The sequence below is a fragment of the Salvelinus sp. IW2-2015 genome, unplaced genomic scaffold (assembly GCF_002910315.2).
Source record: "Salvelinus sp. IW2-2015 unplaced genomic scaffold, ASM291031v2 Un_scaffold1283, whole genome shotgun sequence".
Lineage (NCBI taxonomy): Eukaryota > Metazoa > Chordata > Actinopteri > Salmoniformes > Salmonidae > Salvelinus > Salvelinus sp. IW2-2015.
In genome coordinates this window covers 225,653-251,486 of record NW_019942817.1, presented here as the reverse complement: position 1 = coordinate 251,486, position 25,834 = coordinate 225,653, and the positions used below count along the sequence as shown (strand labels likewise).

Sequence of the window (25,834 nt, the reverse complement as noted above, 5' to 3'; positions counted from 1 at the left end):
CTTTGAGATGCTCATGGTCCGGTCCGGCCCATTCCGGCTAGCCAGCGGGGGGTCGGAAGTGCTCCCATAAAACATCATTTGGACTGGGCGTTGGCGTCATTAAGACCCTGGGCCTGGGAATGATTACACAATACACACACACACACACACACACACACACTTCAAGGCAAGGGCAGAGATTTATCTGAAGGTAACCAGTGTCACTTAAAAACCTCAGACTCGCCAAGTTGCTTTTTACAACCTATTATTCACCAACAGATACAATTTCTTTCAGCCATAACTGGCATGTACTGTCTCTCTCTGTTTTTGGGTTACGTTTCCAATCATGGTAATGTCTGCAGTACCTTTTTTATTGTTGTTCAATTTAGGCTGATGAATCCCATTTTTAGAACTAATCCTCATCTATCATCGCATCATCTCATCGCATCTGACCTCCTGACCTGATGGGAACGGGTTGAAGCAGTAGTTGAGTGGTAGCCTGAGCGCCAGTCTGTTTCAGCGATCATGCCAGCTCTTTGTCACGCATTATGGCAAACATGTGGCTTGACAATGACAGCTATGTAGTTGGTAAGAGCACAAACCGATCTGGGACCAGGCTAGTTGAGTGGATGGGCAGGGCTGGCAATTATTAGGGTGGCTTTGCTCTCGATAGCTGGCTTATTGTCTAAAGACAAATCTGTTTCCTTAAGACAATGGACAATTTAAGTCATCGTAATTATATTTTAATAGTCAGGTCAATTTGAGTTGAGTCCAGCCCTGATCAAACCTTCAGTCTCTTACTACCTTTCTCTTTTCCCGTTCTATGCCCAGAGTAATGAAATGAGTGTGACAGGAAGGGGGTCATTTCATTCCTTTACATGTTGAAACTCAGCGTGCTGGTCCCCACTAGAGGTCGACCGATTAATCGTAATGGCCGATTAATTATGGCCGATTTTCAAGTTTTCATAACAATCGGTAATCTGCATTTTTGGACGCCGATTACATTGCACTCCACGAGGAGACTGCGTCGCAGGCTGTGACTACCTGTTACGCGAGTGCAGCAAGAAACCAAGGTAAGTTGCTAGCTAGCATTAAACTTATCTTGTAAAAAAACAATCAATCTTAACATAATCACTAGTTAACTACACGTGGTTGATGATATTACTAGTTTATCTAGCTTGTTCTGCGTTGCATATAATCGATGCGGTGACTGTTAATTTCTCATCGAATCACAGCCTACTTCGCCAAACGGGTGATGATTTAACAAGCGCATTCGCGAAACAAGCACTGTCGTTGCACCAATGTGTACCTAAACATCAATGCCTTTCTTTAAAATCAATACACAAGTATATATTTTTAAACCTGCATATTTAGTTAATATTGCCTGCTAACATGAATTTCTTTTAACTAGGGAAATTGTGTCACTTCTCTTGCGTTCCGTGCAAGCAGTCAGGGTATATGCAGCAGTTTGGGCCTCCTGGCTCGTTGCGAACTGTGTGAAGACCATTTCTTCCTAACAAAGACCGTAATTAATTTGCCAGAATTGTACATAATTATGACATAACATTGAAGGTTGTGCAATGTAACCGCAATATTTAGACTTAGGGATGCCACCCGTTAGATAAAATACAGAACGGTTCCGTATTTCACTGAAAGAATAAACGTTTCGTTTTCAAAATGATAGTTTCCGGATTTGACCATAATAATGACCTACGGCTCGTATTTCTGTGCGTTATTAGGTTATAATTAATTCTATGATTTGATAGAGCAGTCTGACTGAGGTGGTAGGCAGCATCAGGCTCGTAAGCATTCATTCAAACAGCACTTTCGTACATTTGCCAGCAGCTCTTTGCTGGGCTTCAAGCATTGAGCTGTTTATGACTTCAAGCCTATCAACTCCCGAGATTAGGCTGGTGCAACCGATGTGAAATGGCTAGCTAGTTAGCGGGGTGCGCGCTAATAGCGTTTCGATCGGTGACGTCACTCGCTCTGAGACTTGGAGTAGTTGTTCCCCTCTGCAAGGGCCGCGGCTTTTGTGGAGTGGTGGGTAACGATGCTTCGAGGGTGGCTGTTGTCGATGTGTCCCTGGTTCGAGCCCAGGTAGGGGCGAGGAGAGGAACGGAAGCTATACTGTTACACTGGCAATACTAAAGTGCCTATAAGAACATCCAATAGTCAAAGGTATATGAAATACAAATGGTATAGAGAGAAATAGTCTTATAATAACTACAATCTAAAACTTCTTACCTGGGAATTTTGAAGACTCATGTTAAAAGGAACCACCATGTTAAAAGGAACCACTATGTTCTGAGCAAGGAACTTAAATGTTAGCTTTTTTACATGGCACATATTGCACTTTTACTTTCTTCTCCAACACTTTGTTTTTGCATTATTTAAACCAAATTGAACATGTTTCATTATTTATTTGAGACTAAATAGATTTTATTGATTTATTATATTAAGTTAAAATAAGTGTTCATTCAGTATTGTTGTAATTGTCATTATTATAAATATATATATATATATATATACAGTGGGGAGAACCAAGTATTTGATACACTGCCGATTTTGCAGGTTTTCCTACTTACAAAGCATGTAGAGGTCTGTAATTTTTTATCATAGGTACACTTCAACTATGAGAGACGGAATCTAAAACAAAAATCCAGAAAATCACATTGTATGATTTTTAAGTAATTAATTTTGCATTTTATTGCATGACATAAGTATTTGATACATCAGAAAAGCATAACTTAATATTTGTACAGAAACCTTTGTTTGCAATTACAGAGATCATACGTTTCCTGTAGTTCTTGACTAGGTTTGCACACACTGCAGCAGGGATTTTGGCCCACTCCTCCCTACAGATCTTCTCCAGATCCTTCAGGTTTCGGGCTGTCGCTGGCAATACGGACTTTCAGCTCCCTCAAAGATTTCTATTGGGTTCAGGTCTGGAGACTGGCTAGGCCACTCCAGGACCTTGAGATGCTTCTTACGGAGCCACTCCTTAGTTGCCATGGCTGTGTGTTTCGTGTCGTTGTCATGCTGGAAGACCCAGCCACGACCCTCTTCAATGCTCTTACTGAGGGAAGGAGGTTGTTGGCCAAGATCTCGCGATATCGCCCCATTCCATCCTCCCCTCAATACGGTGCAGTGCGTCCTGTCCCCTTTGCAGAAAAAGCATCCCCAAAGAATGATGTTTCCACCTCCATGCTTCACGGTTGGGATGGTGTTCTTGGGGTTGTACTCATACTTCTTCTTCCTCCAAACACGGGCAGAGTGGAGTTAGACCAAAAAGCTCTATTTTTGTCTCATCAGACCACATGACCTTCTCCCATTCCTCCTCTGTGATCATCCAGATGGTCATGGCAAACTTCAGACAGGCCTGGACATGCACTGGCTTAGCAGGGGGACCTTGCGTGCGCTGCAGGATTTAATTCATGACGGCGTAGTGTGTTACTAATGGTTTTCTTTGAGGACTTGGTGGTCCCAGCTCTCTTCAGGTCATTGACCAGGTCCTGCCTGTAGTTCTGGGCTGATCCCTCACCTTCCTCATGATCATTGATGCCCCACGAGGTGAATCTTGCATGGAGCCCCAGACCGAGGGTGATTGGACCTCATCTTGAACTTCTTCCATTTTCTAATAATGCGCCAACAGTTGTTTCCTTCTCACCAAGCTGCTTGCCTATTGTCCTGTAGCCCATCCCAGCCTTGTGCAGGTCTACAATTTTATCCCTGATGTCCTTACACAGCTCTCTGTCTTGGCATTGTGGAGAGGTTGGAATCTGTTTGATTGAGTGTGTGGACAGGTGTCTTTATTACAGGTAACGAGTTCAAACAGGTGCAGTTAATACAGGTAATGAGTGGAGAACAGGGGGGCTTCTTAAAGAAAAACTAACAGGTCTGTGAGAGCCGGAATTCTTACTGGTTGGTAGGTGATCAAAATACTTATGTCATGCAATAAAATGCAAATTAATTTTTTGTAAATCATTACAATGTGATTTTCTGGATTTTTGTTTTAGATTCCGTCTCTCACAGTTGAAGTGTACCTATGATAAAAATTACAGACCTCTACATGCTTTGTAAGTAGGAAAACCTGCAAAATCGGCAGTGTATCAAATACTTGTTCTCCCCACTGTGTGTGTATATATACACCCCACTGTGTGTGTATTATATATATATATATAAAAATCGGCCGATTAATCGGTATCGGCTATTTTGGTCCTCCAATAATCGGTATCGCCGTTGAAAAATCATAGTCGGTCGACCTCTAGTCTCCACATTGTCAGGCAGCTGTATGTGTCTACATGTGTGTGGGCGGGGGGTGTCCTAGGAGGAGATGGCTAGATGGAAGGGGTTGGTGTGGTTAAGTTGTAGTTCATTGGTAAATGTATTTGTCTGTGATGTGAGTCAAAAGCGCGCGCACACACATCATACCCCCCACGTGTGTGTGTGTGTGTGTGCGCGTTTGAAAGAGCCTTTATGCATCAGAGCAATGAGAAAATGAATCACTTTCTTTGTGCAATACATGGCTTTGTTTTTTTTTCATACACACAAAAAGCTTATTTCTCTCAAATGTTGCGCACAAATCGTTTTACAGCCCTGTTAGTGAGCATTTCTCCTTTGCCAAGATAATCCATCCACCTGACAGCTGTGGCATATCAAGAAGCTGATTAAACATCACGATCATTACACAGGTGCACCTTGTGCTGGGGACCATAAGGCCACTTTAAAATGTATAGTTTTGTCACACAATACCACAGATGTCTCAAGTTTTGAGGGAGCGTGCAATTGGCATGCTGACTGCAGGACTGTCTACCAGAGCTGTTGCCAGAGAATTTAATGTTCATTTCTCTACCATAAGCCGCCTCCAACGTCATTTTACAGTACCTCCACATATGGCTTCTTCACCTGCAGGAGTATTTCGGTCTGTAATGAAGCCCTTTTGTTATTAAGATAACACATTCTGATTGGCTGGTTCTGGCTCCCCAGTGGGTGGACCTATGCCCTCCAAGGCCAACCCATGTCCGAGTGTGTGCATCCCTGCCAAGTCATGTGAAATCCATAGATAAAGGCCTAATTAATTCATTTAAATTGACTGATTTCCTTGTCTGAACTGTAACTCAGTAAAATCTTTGAAATTGTTGCATGTTGCGTTTTATATTTTTGTTCAGTATAGATGCACCCTTTTCGTCTGTCAGCTAGTAGTTGACAGGATGTGTTGTCCTCATTGGTTTTCCTCACTCATCCACCATTTCTCTCCTTTTCTCTCCAGTTAAATTGTTTGAAGTCATTGAGACTGAGAAGACACTTTATTTGATAATGGAGTACGCCAGTGGTGGTGAGTATGAACAAAATAATGATTGAATCTTAAATGACTGTCTTAACTATACTGCTTCCCCCCACGTATTTTATTGGGCAAGTGACAAATGTTTTGACCATAATTGTCTTTTCCCGGTTCATTAAGCACACTCTTAAACTCTTAAGCACACTCTCTTTCTTTTGAGACCATTTGTATATTTTGTGTGCACCTTAAATAGTAACTGTACTAGCACATTGGCAGACAACTCCCAGCTATTGGAGATCCGCATTGTGTGCAGGCTTTTATTCTTCATCAGCTAAGACGCCAAATTATTCATATTATTCTGGTACAAACTGAAGATTGTAATTAGCTGATGACTTGAATCAGGTGTGTTAGAGTTGGGCTGGAACAAAAGCCTGCACACCTGCGGCTCTCCAGGACTGGAGCTGCCGAAGCTTTTTGGTTTGCAGTAGATGTGTTTCCTCCCTCACGCCAGACCTCGCTCTTTCTTTCTCTCGCCCTGTCCAGGTGAGGTATTTGACTACTTAGTTGCTCATGGAAGGATGAAGGAAAAGGAGGCTCGGGCCAAGTTTCGCCAGGTGAGTTACTGCTAACACACACACACACACACTCGGGTCACACACAACTGCAGAATCACACACACACGGACACGCTCCCGCAAGCAAACACACACTTACGCACAGAGTATAGCGATACAAGCGCGTGCGTGCGCACACACACTGCTGAAAACCGCTGTGTGAAGAGGTGCAGCGATGTCACCAGACATATCCTCTGTCATCAATCTCCAGTGGGGAGGGAGGAAAGGAGAGAGAGGCACTGCAGGAGACGGGTCCGTGCTCCGAATACATAGATGAGCTAATGACCTCCTGGGAACAGACAGCGCGTGTATGACTGCATGTATGTTCATGTTCTACAGGAAAAGGGGGGGGATAGCTGGTCAGTTGTACAACTGAATGCATTCAACTGAAATGTGTCTTCCACATTTTAACCCAACCCCTCTGAATCAGAGAGGTGCGGGGGGCTACCTTAATCGGCATCCATGTCATCGGCGCCGGCTGTCTATTAGGTTGTGTGTCATGCCACTTTGAGTCCTACAGGCGAGGTCGGGCATGTATCTTACAGTTTGTGTGTATTCTACAAGCCAGGCAGTGTGTGAGTTGATAACATCTCAGTAAAGTGCGTGTGTGTGCTCATGAAATTCCCATATCTGTTACTCAGCACGAACAGACCTCGTGCTGATTCACCAAGCAGAAATACAGAACATCATTAAAGAAGTACTTTATTACTCCCCTAGTGTACTTCTGTCTGTCAACCCACACTGACCTCTAGTGGTGGTGTTTTGGCATCGCAGCATCCTTGCGTGACTAAGTGAAAATTTTGACTTCAGCGGAAGCTCGGATTCCCCTTAATATAAGGTTAGTCAATGGCCCCGTCTAGAAACAGGTCCTGGGCCTTTCCCCTGGACTCTAGTGGTAGTCCTTAAGCATAGCAAAATCCTTTTATGAAGTGTCTCTCCCAAGTATATAAGGTTTGTGTTGGTCAATGGCCCTGTCCAGAAACGACCCCTAGCCCATATCCACTACCCACCACATTTGTAGATCTGAAGCAATTGGATAGGTGTAAGGAACATGGCAAACAATTGAGCGCAAGGTCAATCTATTACTATATTGCTGACCCCTATCCAGTCCTTTCAGATGTACCTAGGAGTCAATATAGGATTGTACAAAAAGTCTAAACTGTTCATTTGGAATGGGGCAAATGTCTAACCTTTTCTTTGCAACCTTCCTTTATCTCTCCTTTGAGTTAACTGTAAGGTGACCAGACGTCCCCAGTTTCCGGGACAGCCCCAGATTCTGGTGGCCTGTCCCTGGAAATGTCCCCGATTTAGCCCTCAAAGAAAAAAGCAACTCTGAAGTTAAAATGAGGCTGATATTTAAAAATCAAACACTGTATCCAATACGATTTGCATGTAAAAAAAAAAATGCTGTCTTTCGCTGTACCCAACTCGTTTACTTTTTATGGTAATATGTGATAACCTATATTGTAACCACTGCATGAACGACCATGCCCGTGGTCAGAAAGTGCCTCCAGCAGCATAGCTACCAAACGTGGGTGATAGGCTACGATTAAGAACTGTAGAGGGGTAATCCATTTTTCGCACAGGTAAAATCTGTTCACCTAAGCTAACAGATCAGTGCCCATATTATGTGTCTCAGAATAGGACTGCTGATCTAGGATCTGCTTTTTTATATCATAATGAGATAATATGGACAGAGGGGACCTGATCCTAGGTCAGCACTCCTACTCTGGAGATACTTTATGAATTCGGCCCTGGAAAATGTGTGGCGTCCACTTAATTTTAGTGTTGTCCTATCCAGTCTTGTCAGAATTGATGTAGCGTTAGCATACCCCGAGGGAGGAAGGATGACTTATCTATGTAGCATTCAAACAGAGTACCCTATATCTGACTGAGAGATTTGATTAGCCTTATTGCAAGGAGGCTAATGCAATCCAAACTCTGCTAGGAATGGGGACTAATTAATTTGTAGCATAGCTTAGCGGCTAATGGTGCTTGCCTACGGAGGATAAAGTAATCCTTCTAACCCCCCCCCCTTAAAAGAGTTAGATGCACTATTGTAAAGTGGTTGTTCCACTGGATATCATAAGGTGAATGCACCAATTTGTAAGTCGCTCTGGATAAGAGCGTCTGCTAAATGACTTAAATGTAATGTAAATGTCTAATGCTGACTAACTGTAGAGATTCATTAGCCGTCGCGATAGCGTAGCGGCTAAATCTACCTTTGAGATTTGTTCGCTTAGCTTGGTAATTTGTTGATTTAGTTAAATCAAGTGTGTTAATGCTGGGGTAGAAATGTACAGCCTGAGAGACCCCTAGGAATGGATTGAAAAACAATCCAACAGAATTTTCTCTCTTTCAGATTGTCTCTGCAGTGCAGTATTGCCATCAGAAGAGGATCGTCCACAGGGATCTGAAGGTGAAAACCAATACCATACATGCTGCTGTAGCATTGGAACTTTGTGCCATCAAGGGTCACACACACACATGTGTCTGTCTGTGACTCACTGTCTGAGTGTGTCTGAGTAGACATTGATCGATACCGATTGAGAGACAGACACTCACTCTCTCTCTCGATCAATGTATATCCGTCTTTCTGTCTGCTGTGTCTCTCGTATACAGATGCTCACCCCACTCTCCCCCTCTTCCAATCTCAAATCAGGCTGAGAACCTACTCCTGGACGCAGACATGAACATCAAGATTGCAGACTTCGGCTTTAGCAACGAGTTTACCCTAGGCAGTAAGCTGGACACGTTCTGCGGCTCCCCGCCCTACGCTGCCCCAGAGCTGTTCCAGGGGAAGAAGTATGACGGGCCCGAGGTGGACGTCTGGAGTCTGGGGGTCATACTGTACACACTTGTCAGCGGCTCACTGCCCTTTGATGGACAGAATCTAAAGGTGTGTTTGGTGGGGGGTGGTTGTATGTGTGTGTGTGGATTTTGGGGGAAATTCTGTAAGGAACCTATGGGTCATAATGTTATAGGTATTGGTTGAAGCTCAGTGTTAAATTCCAATATGACACCAATCTCGATTAAAAATGAGCAAATCTACTTTATTGGAGGTACACAACACACTCCCCGCCTCTTTCGCCATGAGCCGTCCGTAATGGTGTATTTTTTAAATATTTTTTTTAACAGGGTCATTAGCAATTGAGTTATAGGAATATTTGTTGTGCCTACCTAGCTCAAATTCTGGACGTCAGATTAAAACGAGACTATAGCGTCCATAAAGTGACCATTGGACTTAAATGCTTTTAAAAAACATTTTTTTATTAAATTTGTAATTTATCACGCACGTGCACATTTCCGTCCTTTAAGAAACAACGATGTGCTACCTTTTTGTAGCATTTCTGACAATGTTAACATATTTTTATTTTTGCCCAAACTTTGAGTAATAACACTGGGTCGGTTGCTCGGCAACAACACAGCTACTTGCACCATGCTGCCAGTCATAAGTGTATGTGAACAAACCTAGGCTACTGTATATAGCTAGCTATATGGGGGTATTCAAGCTGAGGTTAATCAATAAATGCAAACAGATATTTTGGTTAGCTAGGAAGCTAACTAGCAAACATTAGCTTGCTTGTACAAAGTCCAGCAGCTAGCTTCTGAAGCCAGCTAACACCTGTCAGCTGAAAGATAGCTAGCTAATGGACAGGCAAATAAAGGTAGCTGGCCAATTAATGTAGTTTTGATTAGCTAGGTAGGTAGCTCGCTATCTAATGTAACGTTAGACGAGAGCTAACGCTGGCTAGGTAGCTAACCAAAAAGTGAGGAAAGCTAGCTAGCTATATTTAGCCAAGTAAGGTTTTTCACATAAAGTCAACATGTGTTAAAACCTTTTGAAGCTAGGGGGCAGAATGTTTTATGTTTGGAAAAATAACGTTCCCAATGTAAGCTGCCTATTTCTCAGGTCCAGATGCGTGAATATGCATATGACAGAGTAGGATTGAAAACACTCAAAGTTTCAAAAACTGTCAAAATATTGTCTGTGTATAACAGAACTGATTTTGCAGGCGAAAACCTGAGGAAATCCAACCCGGAAGTGACTCTTATTTTGAAAAATCACTGTTCCATTGCCTGCCTTTCGTCCATTTAAAGGGATATCAACCAGACTCCCTTTCCTAAGGCTTCCTCAGGGTGTGAACAGTCTTTAGACATAGTTTCAAGCTTTTTTTCTGAAAAATTATCGAGATTTATCAAATCGCGTCAGTGGATAGCTGAATGTCCTTCCATTAGTTCATGCGCGCGAAAGTTGTAGCTCAACATTTTCTTTATCTCTGTTATTGAATAGTTTACCGTCCGGTTGAAATATTATCGATTATTTATGTTAAACAACCTGAGGATTGATTATTAAAAACGTTTGACATGTTTCTACGAACTTTACGGATACTATTTGGAATTTTCGTCAACCCTTGATGACCTGCCTAAGGCTGTGGAATACTGAACATAACGCGCCAAACAAATGGAGGTTTTTTGATATAAAAATAATCTTTATCGAACACAATAAATGTTCCTTTTGTAACTGGGAGTCTCGTGAGTGCAAACATCCGAAGACCATCAAAGGTAAGCGATTCATTTTATTGCTTTTCTGACTTTCGTGACCAATCTACACTGCTGCTAGGTGTGTGTAATGTTTTGTCTAGTGATCGATAAACTCGCACAAACGCTTGGATTGCTTTCGCTGTAAAGCATATTTTCAAAATCTGACACGACAGGTGGATTAACAACAAGCTAAGCTGTGTTTTGCTATATTGCACTTGTGATTTCATGAATATAGATATTTTTAGCAATTTGTTTTGAATTTGGCGCTCTGCAATTCAGCGGTTGTTGATGAAAATGATCCCGCTAAAGGGATCCGTGCGTCAGGAAGTTTAACTGCTGATCTAGACACTTGCGCGTAATCGGAGCACAAACAAATATGCTAAAATAAACTAGCGGACGTCCTTGGCTGCTATGAAAGCCAATTTAACTTTAACTAGCTAAGTAACTTAAGCCACCCAAAGACTGTAACGTTGGCTAATGTTGATGGCCAGATCATGCACCACAATATATCATACTTTCTTACGCAAAATATAAGTAGTTAGTTAATGTTACTTTGGGAAACTGCCAAGCTAATCACTTTCGTTTGCATTGTACAGACCGAGCTACGGTAACGTTAAGACGAGGTAGCCAGATTTCAGACATGACAAACACTGCAGTTAGCTATGCTACATTTCCTCGACTAAGAACAACCAAGACCACAACACAAACCATAAGAGAGAAAGCAATTTGCTTTGTTAAGAAACAGTAAGTTAGCTATGTTGAACCGCATATAATATATGGTTGAACCTCAAACGCGCATGTACAGATAGCCTTGGAAAGCACAACTGATGGTTAACAGCATCGCTGTTTCAAACACGTGTTGAATAAATTCCAGCTCTGGCATAAACTCCCTCTCCTGCCGTCTTTACATTTATAACCCAAATGTGTGCTGACTGATCAACACAGTGTCAAATTACTTTTCAGTGTGTACACAGAAAATCCTAAATCGCCATACACAAGTAAAACATAGTCAGGGGGCTCCACACGCTGCACCAGGTCATCAGAATCATTGCTTGGTTACGCGACTTGCTGTGTGCCAGTTTGGTCTCAGATTAGAAGCAACATACTAAATGTAAATCAAGGACACTGAAATTAGTATGATATGTTACATTTGGAATGGTTACAAAAACACAAAAAGTTACTTAAGGGAGAATGTTCCAATTTCTGAAGTGAATCTCTATTTTTGGTGTAAATGGCATGTTATAGAAGGGTCCGGACACTTTTTGTTGTGTGATTTGGCTTGCTTTTAAGAAATTTACCTCAGCCGCAATTCACTTTCTCATTTGCTTCTTGAGCAGTACACAACGATGAACAGAAGCTCCAAAAATACATTTTCTTAAAATGGCATTGTTGGTTTCAGGGCTTGTGAGTAAGCATTTCACTGTAAGGTCAACAGTGTCACTTCTCTTGTGTTCAGTGCAAGCAGAGTCAGGGTATATGTAACAGTTTGGGCAGCCTGGCTTGTTGCGAACTGTGTTTCTTCCTAACAAAGACCGTAATTAATTTGCCAGAATTGTACATAATTATGACAACATTGAAGGTTGTGCAATGTAACCGCAATATTTAGGCTTAGGGTTGCCACCCGTTTGACAAAATACGGAACGGTTCCGTATTTCACTGAAAGAATAAACGTTTTGTTTTTCGAAATGATAGTTTCCGGATTTGATCATATTAATGACCAAAGGCTCGTATTTCTGCGTGTTTATTATAATTAAGTCTATGATTTGATAGAGCAGTCTGTCTGAGCGGTGGTAGGCAGCAGCAGGCTCGTAAGCATTCATTCAAACTGCACTTTCCTGCGTTTGCTTGCAGTTCTTCGCAATGCTTGAAACACAGCGCTGTTTATGACTTCAAGCCTATCAACTCCTGAGATTAGGCTGGCAATACTAAAGTGCCTATAAGAACATCCAATAGTCAAAGGTATATGAAATACAAATGGTATAGAGAGAAATAGTCAACGCGTCATAATTCCTATAATAACTACAACCTAAAACTTCTTAACTGGGAATATTGAACCACCAGCTTTCATATGTTCTCATGTTCTGAGCAAGGAACTTAAACTTGAGCTTTTTTACATGGCACATATTGCACTTTTACTTTCTTTTCCACACTGTGTTTTTGCAATATGTAAACCAAATTGAACATGTTTCATTATTTATTTGAGACTAAATAGATTTTATTTATGTATTATATTAATGTTATATTAAGTTAGAATTAAAGGGTTCATTCAGTATTGTTGTAATTGTCATTATTAGAAATATATAAAAATCTGCCAATTTAATCGGTATCGGCTTTTTTTGGTCCTCCAATAATCGGCATCGGTGTTGAAAAATCATAATCGGTCGACCTCTAATTTGAATGCTAAAGAAATACCGTGACGAGATCCTGCGGCCCATTTTTTGGGGGGGGTTTCTGTGACCAACAGATGCATATCTGTATTCCCAGTCATGTGAAATCCATAGATTAGGGCCTAATACATTTATTTCAGTTGACTGATTTCCTCATATGAACTGCAACTCAGTAAAATCTTTGAAATGGTGTTTTATATTTTTGTTCAGTGTATAGATAGTGATATCACTATCTATCTCTCATTTGGCTGTATGAATTTTTAGATATAGGCCTATTGTAAATGTGTATTGTTTTGTCACCATCTTTACAGTACTGCAAAACAAAACACTGTTTTTGGTCACACTATTTGACATGGTCCAATTACATATTTAACATTTTCATGCCAAATAAAGTGTTGCGTGGCAGTCTTTCTCTTCCTTTGGCCAAAAAGTCTCATCCACTGTTATTGTTAATTGTCCTGTGTAGGAGCTGAGAGAGAATGCTAAGAGCGAATATATCAGCCTTTCTACATGTCTAGAGACTAACCCAAAACCTCTACCTCTATATCCCATAGAGAAGAGAATGCTAAGAGGGAAGTATCGTATTCCTTTCTACATGTCTAGAGACTTACCCAAAACCTCTACTCTCTATATCCCTCCATAGGAGCTGAGAGAGAATGCTAAGAGAGAAGTATCATATTCCTTTCTAAATGTTAGAGACTACCCAAAACCTCTACTCTCATAATCCTCCATAGGAGCTGAGAGAGAATGCTAAGAGAGAAGTATCATATTCCTTTCTACATGTCTAGAGACTTACCCAAAACCTCTACTCTCTATATCCCTCCATAGGAGCTGAGAGAGAATGCTAAGAGAGAAAGTATCATATTCCTTTCTACATGTCTAGAGACTTACCAAAACCTCTACTCTCTATATCCTTCATAGGAGCTGAGAGAGCGAGTGCTGAGAGGGAAGTATCGTATTCCTTTCTACATGTCTAGAGACTTACCAAAACCTCTACTCTCTATATCCTTCCATAGGAGCTGAGAGAGAATGCTAAGAGGGAAGTATCATATTCCTTTCTACATGTCTAGAGACTTACCCAAAACCTCTACTCTCTATATCCTTCCATAGGAGCTGAGAGAGAATGCTAAGAGAGAAGTATCATATCCTTTCTACATGTCTAGAGACTTACCCAAAACCTCTCTCTCTATATCCTTCCATAGGAGCTGAGAGAGCGAGTGCTGAGAGGGAGTATCGTATTCTTCTACATGTCTAGAGACTTACCCAAAACCTCTACTTCTATATCCCTCCATAGGAGCTGAGAGAGCGAGTGCTGAGAGGAAAGTATCGTATTCCTTTCACATGTTAGAGACTTACCCAAACCTCTACTCTCTATATCCTCCATAGGAGCTGAGAGAGAATGCTAAGAGGGAAGTATCGTATTCCTTTCTACATGTCTAGAGTCTTACCCAAACCTCTCTCTCTATTCCTTCCATAGGAGCTGAGAGAGAATGCTAAGGAGAAGTATCATATCCTTTCTACATGTCTAGAGACTTACCCAAAACCTCTACTCTCTATATCCTTCCATAGGAGCTGAGAGAGCGAGTGCTGAGAGGGAAGTATCGTATTCCTTTCTACATGTCTAGAGACTTACCCAAAACCTCTACTCTCTATATCCTCCATAGGAGCTGAGAGAGGAGTGCTGAGAGGGAGTATCGTATTCCTTTCTACATGTCTAGAGACTTACCCAAAACCTCTACTCTCTATATCCTCCATAGGAGCTGAGAGAGAATGCTAGAGGGAAGTATCGTATTCCTTTCTACATGTCTAGAGACTTACCCAAACCTCTACTCTCTATATCCTTCCATAGGAGCTGAGAGAGCGAGCTGAAGGGAAGTATCGTATTCCTTTCTACATGTCTAGGACTTACCCAAACCTCTACTCTCTATATCCCTCCATAGGAGCTGAGAGAGCGAGTGCTGAGAGGGAAGTATCGTATTCCTTTCTACATGTCTAGAGACTTACCCAAAACTCTACTCTCTATATCCCTCCATAGGAGCTGAGAGAGCGAGTGCTGAGAGGAAGTATCGTATTCCTTTTACATGTCTAGAGACTTACTCAAAACCTCTACTCTCTATATCCTCCATAGGAGCTGAGAGAGAATGTTGAGAGGAGTATCGTATCTTCTACATCTAGAGACTAACCCAAAACCTCTACTCTCTATATCCTCCATAGGAGCTGAGAGAGCGAGTGCTAAGAGAGAAGTATCATATTCCTTTCTACATGTCTAGAGACTTACCCAAAACCTCTACTCTCTATATCCCCCATAGGAGCTGAGAGAGCGAGTGAGAGAGGGAAGTATCGTATTCCTTTCTACATGTCTAGAGACTACCAAAACCTCTACTCTCTATATCCTCCATAGGAGCTGAGAGAGAATGCTAAGAGGAAGTATCGTATTCCTTTCTACATGTCTAGAGACTAACCCAAAACCTCTACTCTCTATATCCTCCATAGGAGCTGAGAGAGCGAGTGCTGAGAGGAAGTATCGTATTCCTTTCTACATGTCTAGAGACTTACCCAAAACCTCTACTCTCTATATCCCTCCATAGGAGCTGAGAAGCGAGTGCTGAGAGGAGTATCGTATTCCTTTCTACATGTCTACAGACTGTGAAAACCTGCTGAAGAAACTGTTGTGCTCAACCCTGGCAAACGGAGCAGCCTGGAGGTAAAGAGTGCGAGCAACACACACTGACACATGCGCGAATGTACTGTCGCGCACACATGCATGGACACAGGCTTATAGATCAGACCACATACCATGTGTGTGATACAACACAGATAGATAAAATAATCTCGAGTTGAGAGAAAAGAGAATAGTCCGATGGCTTCTAGCCGCTGGAACACTTTGATGTTTGCGCAGAGTTTTTCTTCTTCTACGTCTTACTAAATCTAACTTGAGCATACAGATGTACAAAGTATCATGTTTTTCACTATGCTGAAGCTGTTTAGTCTCTTTTGTCTCTGTCTGTCCATTGGTCCATCTTAACTGTCTGTCTGCCCCTCAGCAAATCATGAGAGACCGCTGGATGAACGTGGGCATGAGGAGGAGGAGCTGAAGCCTCATCAGGACCAGAACCCGACTGGAACGACACCAAACGGATAGGTCAGTCAACACACGCCCAATATCATAATAGTCCGATTTGGATTCTCTCCCTTCCTCACTTATGGGCTGTTTTGTAACACGTTATATTTTATGAAAAATATCAAAAATAATAATATACAATACGTTATTATCTTAAGGAACTTCAGGTTACATTGGAATTAGACCACAAAAGATATTACTACCTCTTCATTCATTCATTCATGTGTTATGTCCCTCCTCTCCCTACAGAACTGATGATAATGGCTTCCCCAAAGAGGACATCACAGATGCGTTAACGGGACAGAAGTATGATGAGACCATGGCCACTTACCTCCTTTGGCCAGGAAACCAGCCGAGTGACATCGGCTATAGCCATACCAATGGCAGACTTCACAAACAAACAATTCATATGTATCCTATGGATACGCACATTTAAGACTTATTCCTTTATTTGAAAACACAAAACGGCAGCTCCACCACTTGGTTTGCTATAAAGCTGAGGGGGGTAACCACACTCACACTGTTTTTAGGAGCTATGGATCAAGGACTGACAGTCCATGAGGTCAAAATTATAGTTTTAACTGTGTTTTAAAGCTATACTTTAGACAGTGAATAATCACACACACGCGGCAACTTCCTGCTTACCAGACATCACAACACCAAATTCTAATCCACCAAGACTGCCATTATTTCTATCTCCAATTTACGCCCTCCCTTGAAGCATGGGAAGAGACAAAAGTGGCGGTCTTGGTAGGTTCTAATTTTCTTGTTGATTTCTATAAACAGGAATTCGCCCACTGATGTCATATTGCAGTCTACCTTTAAGTCTACATGACCACCACGTTATAATGTGTGCAATGACTCTTTGTTTTTCAAATGCCCCCCCCCCCTCCTTTCATTGGACAGTTTGAGGGAGCGAGTCGCTGTCCAATAGCAACCTGTGTCAAAGGTCACGGCCAGCAGCGAGGCCAACAACAAGTTCCAGCCAATCGCCAGCCCACTCCAAGGTCACACGCAGCATATCGGCCAACCAGAAGCAGCGGCGCTTCAGCGACCATGGTAAGGACGTCATTGTCGACCATCTTGAATCTCATGGCACAAGACTTGAGTTTTATCACCATTATTACAGAAAATATAGTTATTATAATATATTGGCTAATCGTAGCTTAAGGAGTTATGGATTTTGGCATTTTTATGTCTCTGTGTCCAGTATAAAGCAAGTTAGAGTTAGTTTTGCGAGCCAATGCTAACTAGCGTAATCACAATGACTGGAAGTCGACAGCAGGGCTCTCTCCAACCATGTTCCTGGAGTACTACTGTCCTGTAGGTTTTCACTCCAACCCTAATGTAGTGCCCCTTGCAGTGCCTTCAGAAAGTATTCACACCCCTAGATTTTTTTCCATATTTTGTTGCTACAGCCTGAATTTAAAATGTATTAAATTGAAATTGTGTGTCACTGGCATTGGTGAAGTTATTAATGACACTTTGGATGGCGTATCAATACACCCAGTAAAAAAAAAAAGACAGGCGTCCTTTCTAACTCCATTGCCGGAGAGGAAGGAAACCACTCAGGGATTTCACCATGAGGTCAATGGTGACTTTTTTTAAACAGTTACAGAGCTTAATGGTTATGATAGGTGAAAACTGAGGATGGATCAACAACATTGTAGTTACTCCGACAATACTAACCTAAATGACGGGGTGAAAAGAAGGAAGCCTCAACTGAATAAAAATATTCCAAAACATGCATCCTGTTTGCACTAAAGTAAAACTGCAAGAAATGTGGCAAAGAAATTAACTTTGTCTTGAATGCAAAGTGTTATGTTTGGGGAAAACACATGAGTACCATTCTTCATACTTTCAAGCATGGTGGTGGCTGCATCAGGTTTTTAGGATAAAAAGGAATAGAGCTAAGCACAGGCAAAATCCTAGAGGAAAACCTGGTTCAGTCTGCTGTACAACAGACACTGGGAGACAAATTCACCTTTCTGCAGGATAATGACCTAAAACACAATGCCAAATATACTCTGGAGTTGCTTACCAAGACTGAAATTGAACGTTCCTGAGTGGCCTAGTTACAGTTTTGACTTGAATCGGCTTGAAAAATCTATGGCAAGACTTGAAAATGGCTGGCGAGCAATGATCAACAATCAACTTGACAGAGCTTTTTTTTTTCTTCATCTTTATTAAACCAAGTAGGCTAGTTGAGAACAAATTCCAACTGCGACCTCATTTACAACTGCGACCTGGCCAAGATAAAGCAAAGCAGTGCGACACAAACAACAACACAGAGTTACACATGGAATAAACAAACACACTAGGGAAAAAGTCTATATACAGTGTGTGTAAATGAGGTAAGGCAATAAATAGGCCATAGTGGCGAAATAATTACAATTTAGCAATTAAACACTGGAGTGATAGATGTGCAGAAGATGAATGTGCAAGTAGAGATACTGGGGTGCAAAGGAGCAAAATAAATAAATACAGTATGGGGATGAGGTAGTTGGATGGGCTATGCACAGGTGTAATGATCTGTGAGCTGATGCTTGAAGTTAGTGTGAGAGATAAGAATCTCCAGCTTCAGTGATTTTTACAGTTCGTTCCAGTCATTGGCAGCAGAGAACTGGAAGGAAAGGCGGCCAAATGAAGAATTGGCTTTGGGGGTGACCAGTGAAATATACCTGCTGGAATGCGTGCTACGGGTGGATGCTACTATGGTGACCAGTGAGCTGAGATAAGGCGGGGCTTTACCTAGCAGAGACTTATAGCTGACCTGGAGCCACATATTCTAAGTCAGAACCGTCCAGAGTAGTGATGCTAGACGGGCGGGCGGGTGCGGGCCGCGCTCGGTTGAAGAGCATGCATTTAGTCTCTTGCATTTAAGAGCAGTTAGAGGCCACGGAAGGAGAGTTGTATGGCATTGAAGCTTGTCTGGAGGTTAGTTAACATAGTGTCCAAAGAAGGGCCAGAAGTATACAGAATGGTGTCGTCTGCGTAGAGGTGGATCAGAGAATCACCAGCAGCAAGAGCGACATCATTGATGTATACAGAAAAAAGAGATTGAACCCTGTGGTACCCCCATAGACTGCCAGAGGTCCAGACAACAGGCCCTCCCTCCGATTTGACACATTGAACTCTGTCTGAGAAGTAATTGGTGAACCAGGAGAGGCAGTCATTTGAGAAACCAAGGCTGTTGAATGTGCCGAGAAGAATACGGTGATTGACAGATTCGAAAGCCTTTGCCAGGTCTAAGAATACAGCTGCACAGTATTGTCTCTTATCGATGGAGGTTATGATATCATTTAGGACCTTGAGCGTGGCTGAGGTGCACACATGACCAGCTCGGAAACCAGATTGCATAGCAGAGAAGGTACGGTGGGATTCGAAATGGTCGGTGATCTGTTTGTTAACTTTGCTTTCGAAGACCTTAGGAAGGCAGGGTAGGATAGATATACAGTTGAAGTCGGAAATTTACATACGCTTATGTTGGAGTCATTAACTTGTTTTTCAACCACTCCACAAATGTCTTGTTAACAAACTAGTTTTGGCAAGTCGGTTAGGACATCTACTTTGTGCATGACAAGTAATTTTTCCAACAATTGTTTACAGACAGAGTATTTCACTTATAATTCACTGTATCACAATTCCAGTGGGACAGAAGTTTACATACACTAAATTGACTGTGCCTTTAAGCAGCTTGGAAAATTCCAGAAAATGATGTCATGGCTTTAGAGGTGTCTGATAGGCTAATTGACATCATTTGAGTAAATTGGAGGTGTACCTGTGGATGTATTTCAAGGCCTACCTTCAAACTCAGTGCCTCTTTGCTTGACATCAAGGGAAAATCAAAAGAAATCAGCCAAGACCTCAGGAAAAGATTGTAGACCTCCACAAGTCTGGTTCATCCTTGGGAGCAATTTCAAAATGCCTGAAGGTACCACGTTCATCTGTACAAACAATAGTACGCAAGTATAAACACCATGGGACCACGCAGCCGTCTTAGCGCTCTGGAAGGAGACGCGTTCTGTCTCCTAGAGATGAACGTACTGTGGTGTGAAAAGTGCAAATCAACCCCAGAACAACAGCAAAGGACCTTGTGAAGATGCTGGAGGAAACAGGTACAAAAGTATCTATATCCACAGTATAACGAGTCCTATATCGACATAACCTGAAAGGCCGCTCAGCAAGGAAGAATCCACTGTTCCAAAACCACCTTAAAAAAGCCAGACTACGGTTTGCAACTGCACATGGGCACAAAGATCGTACTTTTTGGAGAAATGTCCTCTGGTCTGATGAAACAAAACTAAAACTGTTTGGCCATAATGACCATCGTTATGTTTGGAGGGAAAAGGGGGGGGCTTGCAAGCCGAAGAACACCATCCCATCTGTGTAGCACGGGGGTGGCAGCATCATGTTGTGGGTGTGCTTTGCTGCAGGAGGGACTGGTGCACTTCACAAAATAGATGGCATCATGAGGGAGGGAAATTATATGGATATATTGAAGCAACATCTCAAGACATCAGTCAGGAAGTTAAAGCTTGTTCGCAAATGGGTCTTCCAAATGGACAATGACCCCAAGCATACTTCCAAAGTTGTGGCAAAATGGCTTAAGGACAACAAAGTCAAGGTATTGGAGTGGCCATCACAAAGCCCTGACCTCAATCCTATAGAAAATGTGTGGGCAGAACTGAAAAAGCGTGCGCGTGCAAGAAGGCCTTCAAACCTGACTCAGTTACACCAGCTCTGTCAGGAAGAATGGGCCAAAATTCACCCAACTAATTGTGGGAAGCTTGTGGAAGGCTACCTGAAACGTTTGACCCAAGTTAAACAATTTAAAGGCAATGCTACCAAATACTAATTGAGTGTATGTACACTTCTGACCCACTGGGAAATGTGATGACAGAAATAAAAGCTGAAATAAATCATTCTCTCAACTATTATTCTGACATTTCACATTCTTAAAATAAAGTGGTGATCCTAACTGACATAAAACAGGGAATTTTTACTAGGATTAAATGTCAGGAATTGTGAAAAACTTTGTTTAAATGTATTTGGCTGAGGTGTATGTAAACTTCCGATTTCAACTGTATATATTTAATTTTCAATACATTTGAAAACATTTCTAAAAACATGTTTTCTCTTTGTCATTTTGGGGTATTGTGTATAGATGGGTAGGGGGGATATTTTAATCCATGTGGAATAGGTCAAGGGGTATGAATACTTTCTGAAGGCACTGTAATTAGCTGGTTGAGCTGAATCAGGGGGTTGGATTAAAAAACCTACAGAAGGGTAGCTCTCCAGGAACAGGGTTGATGAGCCCTTGTCTACAGAAACAGATAGCATGCTAGCTGTTCCCATAGAGTACCGCAGTATAAGTCATAATAACCATAAAACCTAGCGGTCAAACAAGGAAATGGTTTCATTCATCTATCCCATAGTGGATTTTAAAAACACTTAATATAAGGACTGTGTTTCGTGTAGGCTTACCCTGGCGTAATGTTTTGATAACGGTGTAAATCTCTCTAGGACAAGGTGGCTTTTATCAATATATTCGCCTGTATTTACCCCCCCAAAAATGACATTCTAATCAGCTGCTAATGTGGTTATCATAAAGAACTACAAATGCCATGGTGATCTGGACGAGACTGATGAGGCAAAGTTAAGATTCTTTGGATTAACTATCTTTTAGCTAAATGTAGTAATGCTACATTTCTTTCAATTGGCAATTCTGTGAAATGTCTTGTGCAAGTTTTAAATGGACACTACCAAAGGGGACACTACTAGCGAAGGTGTCAGCTAGAGATGACGTGCATAGGCATGCAGGGATTTGTAGTCTTGCATGTTGTCTACTTTGACGCTAATGAGTATTTTCGAATCTGAGAGTAAATGGAATGTATTGATAAGTCATCTTGTCCGAGAGCAATTTACATCGTTATCAAAAACGTCACGCCAGGGTAAGCCTATTGTAAGTGTTTCTAAAATTCTCTATGCTAAAAATTAATTGCGGGAAAATGATTGGAATCATTTCCCTGTTTGACTACTTGGTGTTATGGGTATTATGACACCTCCACTGTGGGGCTCTATAGACTTCCAGTCATTGTGCTAACGGTAGTTAACAAATGGCAACTTCCTTCAAACGGAACGAGTTCATCTGACTCTGGGAAAGTAGATGGCGCTTCATTGCCAGAATCCTGAAATATCCCTTTAAGTTGAACTGATTAGCCTAAGGACGTGACCTTTACACTTGAACAGTGTGCGACACGTGCAAGCAGAGCTTTCTTTACATGTGGCCTACTATAGTACATCCAATGGACATGTTGAATTACTTAACACCAGTAGGAATTTTAGGTGGATGCCAGTCAATAAAACATACAAATGTAGTTTCAACTGTTCAACTATCATTATTATATAAATGTTCTGCATTGACTGAAGTTAAATGATATTTTCCCTAACTCTGCGGAAACCACAATGGGACTTCCTTGTTAAATAAAAAAGAATAAAGTCCGTACTGTCATGTCATTGCTCTGTGGCTCCTCAGTGGCGCCCTCTATCCCCCCGTCTATGTCCTACACCAAGCGGGCGCAGGCCAACAGCGTGGAGAGCGACAAGGGCGATGCCGCCCACAAGCTTGGCACGGCCAGTTCCAAGGCCGACGTGCCCACCTCGCCGCTGGTGGCACAGGAGAGGAAGAAGTCATCCACCGCCTCAGGGGTGAGGGATCAAAGTGCCCTTTGGGGGGCAAAATACTATGCAGGATATGTTTTATCATATTCAGAGGGCTACGGTTTCAGCAGTTTCTGCCTCCAAATAAGCAGGGGATGACTGGCACAAAGTTTTCTATCCCAAAATGTACAGGAAAGTTAGTCGTTCCCAAAGCAATTTAGAACCCGTCAGACTAGACTGTCATAACTAGTCACTAGATGCTTAGCTTCCATTATGGTTTTTGTTTTGTGGGACTGTCAGAACAGAAATAGTCTACATTGTGAAAAAAGTTATTGAAGGCTGTGTCTGTGTGCGTGTCTGTCGTGTGTGTGTGTGACCCACAGAACAGCAACGCTATGACCAGGAGGAACACGTACGTGTGTGAGCGGTCGAGCACAGATCACTACACGGCCATTCCCAATGGCAAGGACAGCAGGTGAGGAGAGCGATGGGGATGATTGCTGTTGATAACGTTTGCAACTTTGATTGCTGTTGACAATGTTTACCTCCCTAAATACATAGGCATTGGAGTGTGACTCTAGAACTGACCCTCTCCCTGCTCTTGTCCTCTCTCTACCCCTTTCTTTCGCCTTATTTCTCTCACCATCCTGCTCTCGCTCTCGGTCTTTCGCTGTCTTTCTCTCAGTCTGACTGAGATGTCAGGCTCGGCCAGTGGCTCCTCGCCGTCGTCAGGGGCAGCCTCAGCTGTCCCTTCCACCCGTCCGCGTCACGTCAAGTCCATGTCGGCGTCGGGCCACCCCATCAAGTCCCCACTGCCTCCCATAGACGACAACGCAGAGTACAAGGGGTGAGCTAGGGGGCTAGATAGAGTGAGAGGGGCTCAAGTCCCAAATAGGAAGGGGCCCAAGTTATATGAATACCTACCCTATCTAAATCAAAAAATCAAATCACATTTTATTTGTCACATACGCCGAATACGACAGGTATTTCACCTTAAAGTGAAATGCTTACTTACGAGCCCTTAACCAACAATGCAGTTCAATAAATAGAGTTAAGAAGATATTTACTAAATAAACTAAAGTAAAAAAATCACAAGGTAACAACACATTTACATAACAATAATGAGGCTATATACAGGGGGTACCGGTACCGAGTCAATGTACAGGTTAGTCGAGGTAATTTCTAAAGTGACTATGCATAGATAATAAACAGCGAGTAGCAGCAGTGTAAAACCAAAGGGGGGAGATCAATGTAAATAGACCGGTCGCCATTTGATTAGTTTAGTTGTTCAGCAGTCTTATGGCTTGGGGGGTAGAAGCTGTTAAGGAGCCTTTTGGTCCGAGACTTGGTGCTCCGTTACCGCTTGCCGTGCGGTAGCAGAGAGAACAGTCTATGACTTGGGTGACTGGAGTCTTTGACAATTTTTGGGCCTTCCTCTGACACCGCCTAGTATATACAGTGAGGGAAAAAAGTATTTGATCCCCTGCTGATTTTGTACGTTTTCCCACTGACAAAGAAATGATCAGTCTGTAATTTTAATGGTAGGTTTATTTGAACAGTGAGAGACAGAATATCAACAAAAAATCCAGAAAAACGCATGGCAAAAATGTTATAAATTGATTTGCATTTTAATGAGGGAAATAAGTATTTGACCCCTGTGCAAAACATGACTTAGTACTTGTTGGCAATCACAGAGGTCAGATGTTTCTTGTAGTTGGCCACCAGGTTTGCACACATCTCAGGAGGGATTTTGTTCCACTCCTCTGCAGATCTTCTCCAAGTCATTAAGGTTTCGAGGCTAACGTTTGTCAACTCGAACCTTCAGCTCCCTCCACAGACTTTCTATGGGATTAAGGTCTGGAGACTGGCTAGGCCACTCCAGGACCTTAATGTGCTTCTTCTTGAGCCACTCCTTTGTTGCCTTGGCCGTGTGTTTTGGGTCATTGTCATGCTGGAATACCCATCCACGACCCATTTTCAATACCCTGGCTGAGGGAAGATTTGACGGTACATGGCCCCGTCCATCGTCCCTTTGATGCGGTGAAGTTGTCCTGTCCCCTTAGCAGAAAAACACCCCCAAAGCATAATGTTTCCACCTCCATGTTTGACGGTGGGGATGGTTTCTTGGGGTCATAGGCAGCATTCCTCCTCCTCCAAACACGYCAAGTTGAGTTGATGCCAAAGAACTCCATTTTGGTCTCATCTGACCACAACACGTTCACCCAGTTGTCCTCTGAATCATTCAGATGTTCGTTAAACTTCAGACGGGCATGTATATGTGCTTTCTTGAGCAGGGGGACCTTGCGGACGCTGCAGGATTTCAGTCCTTCACGGCGTAGTGTGTTACCAATTGTTTTCTTGGTGACTATGGTCCCAGCTGCCTTGAGATCATTGACAAGATCCTCCTGTGTAGTTCTGGGCTGATTCCTCACCGTTCTCATGATCATTGCAACTCCACGAGGTGAGATCTTGCATGGAGRCCCAGGCCGAGYGAGWTTGACAGTTCTTTTGTGTTTCTTCCATTTGCGAATAATCGCACCAACTGTTGTCACCTTCTCACCAAGCTGCTTGGCAATGGTCTTGTAGCCCATTCCAGCCTTGTGTAGGTCTACAATCTTGTCCCTGACATCCTTGGAGAGCTCTTTGGTCTTGGCCATGGTGGAGAGTTTGAAATCTGATTGATTGATTGCTTCTGTGGACAGGTGTCTTTTATACAGGTAAGAAACTGCGATTAGGAGCACTCCCTTTAAGAGTGTGCTCCTAATCTCAGCTCGTTACCTGTATAAAAGACACCTAGGAGCCAGAAATCTTTTTGATTGAGAGGGGGTCAAATACTTATTTCCCTCATTAAAATGCAAATCAATTTATAACATTTTTGACATGCGTTTTTCTGTTTTTTTTTGTTGTTATTCTGTCTCTCACTGTTCAAATAAACCTACCATTAAAATTATAGACTGATCACTGACAAAGACTGATTCTTTGTCAGTGGGCAAACGTACAAAATCAGCAGGGGATCAAATACTTTTTTTCCCTCACTGTAGGTCAAATTAAGTGCCTAAAGGTAGGGGTAAATTTAGAGTTGAGCAAGGGTATAAGACAATGGAGGGTTGAGGAACTGTGAGAAATGACTTGTTAGGACGTCCATGTTTTTTCACGATACCCTACGATACTATTTCCTAAAAGTCAGAGATGTAACTTTATTTGTATAATGTTCTATTACTACTAATGTTTTGATATTAGGT

General features: G+C 42.2%; 1 pseudogene; it reads left to right on the top strand.

Annotated features, from left to right (window-relative positions):
* The window catches only part of LOC112070310 (serine/threonine-protein kinase MARK1-like), a 40,263-nt pseudogene that overhangs the window by 10,572 nt on the left and 3,857 nt on the right, over positions 1-25,834 (top strand).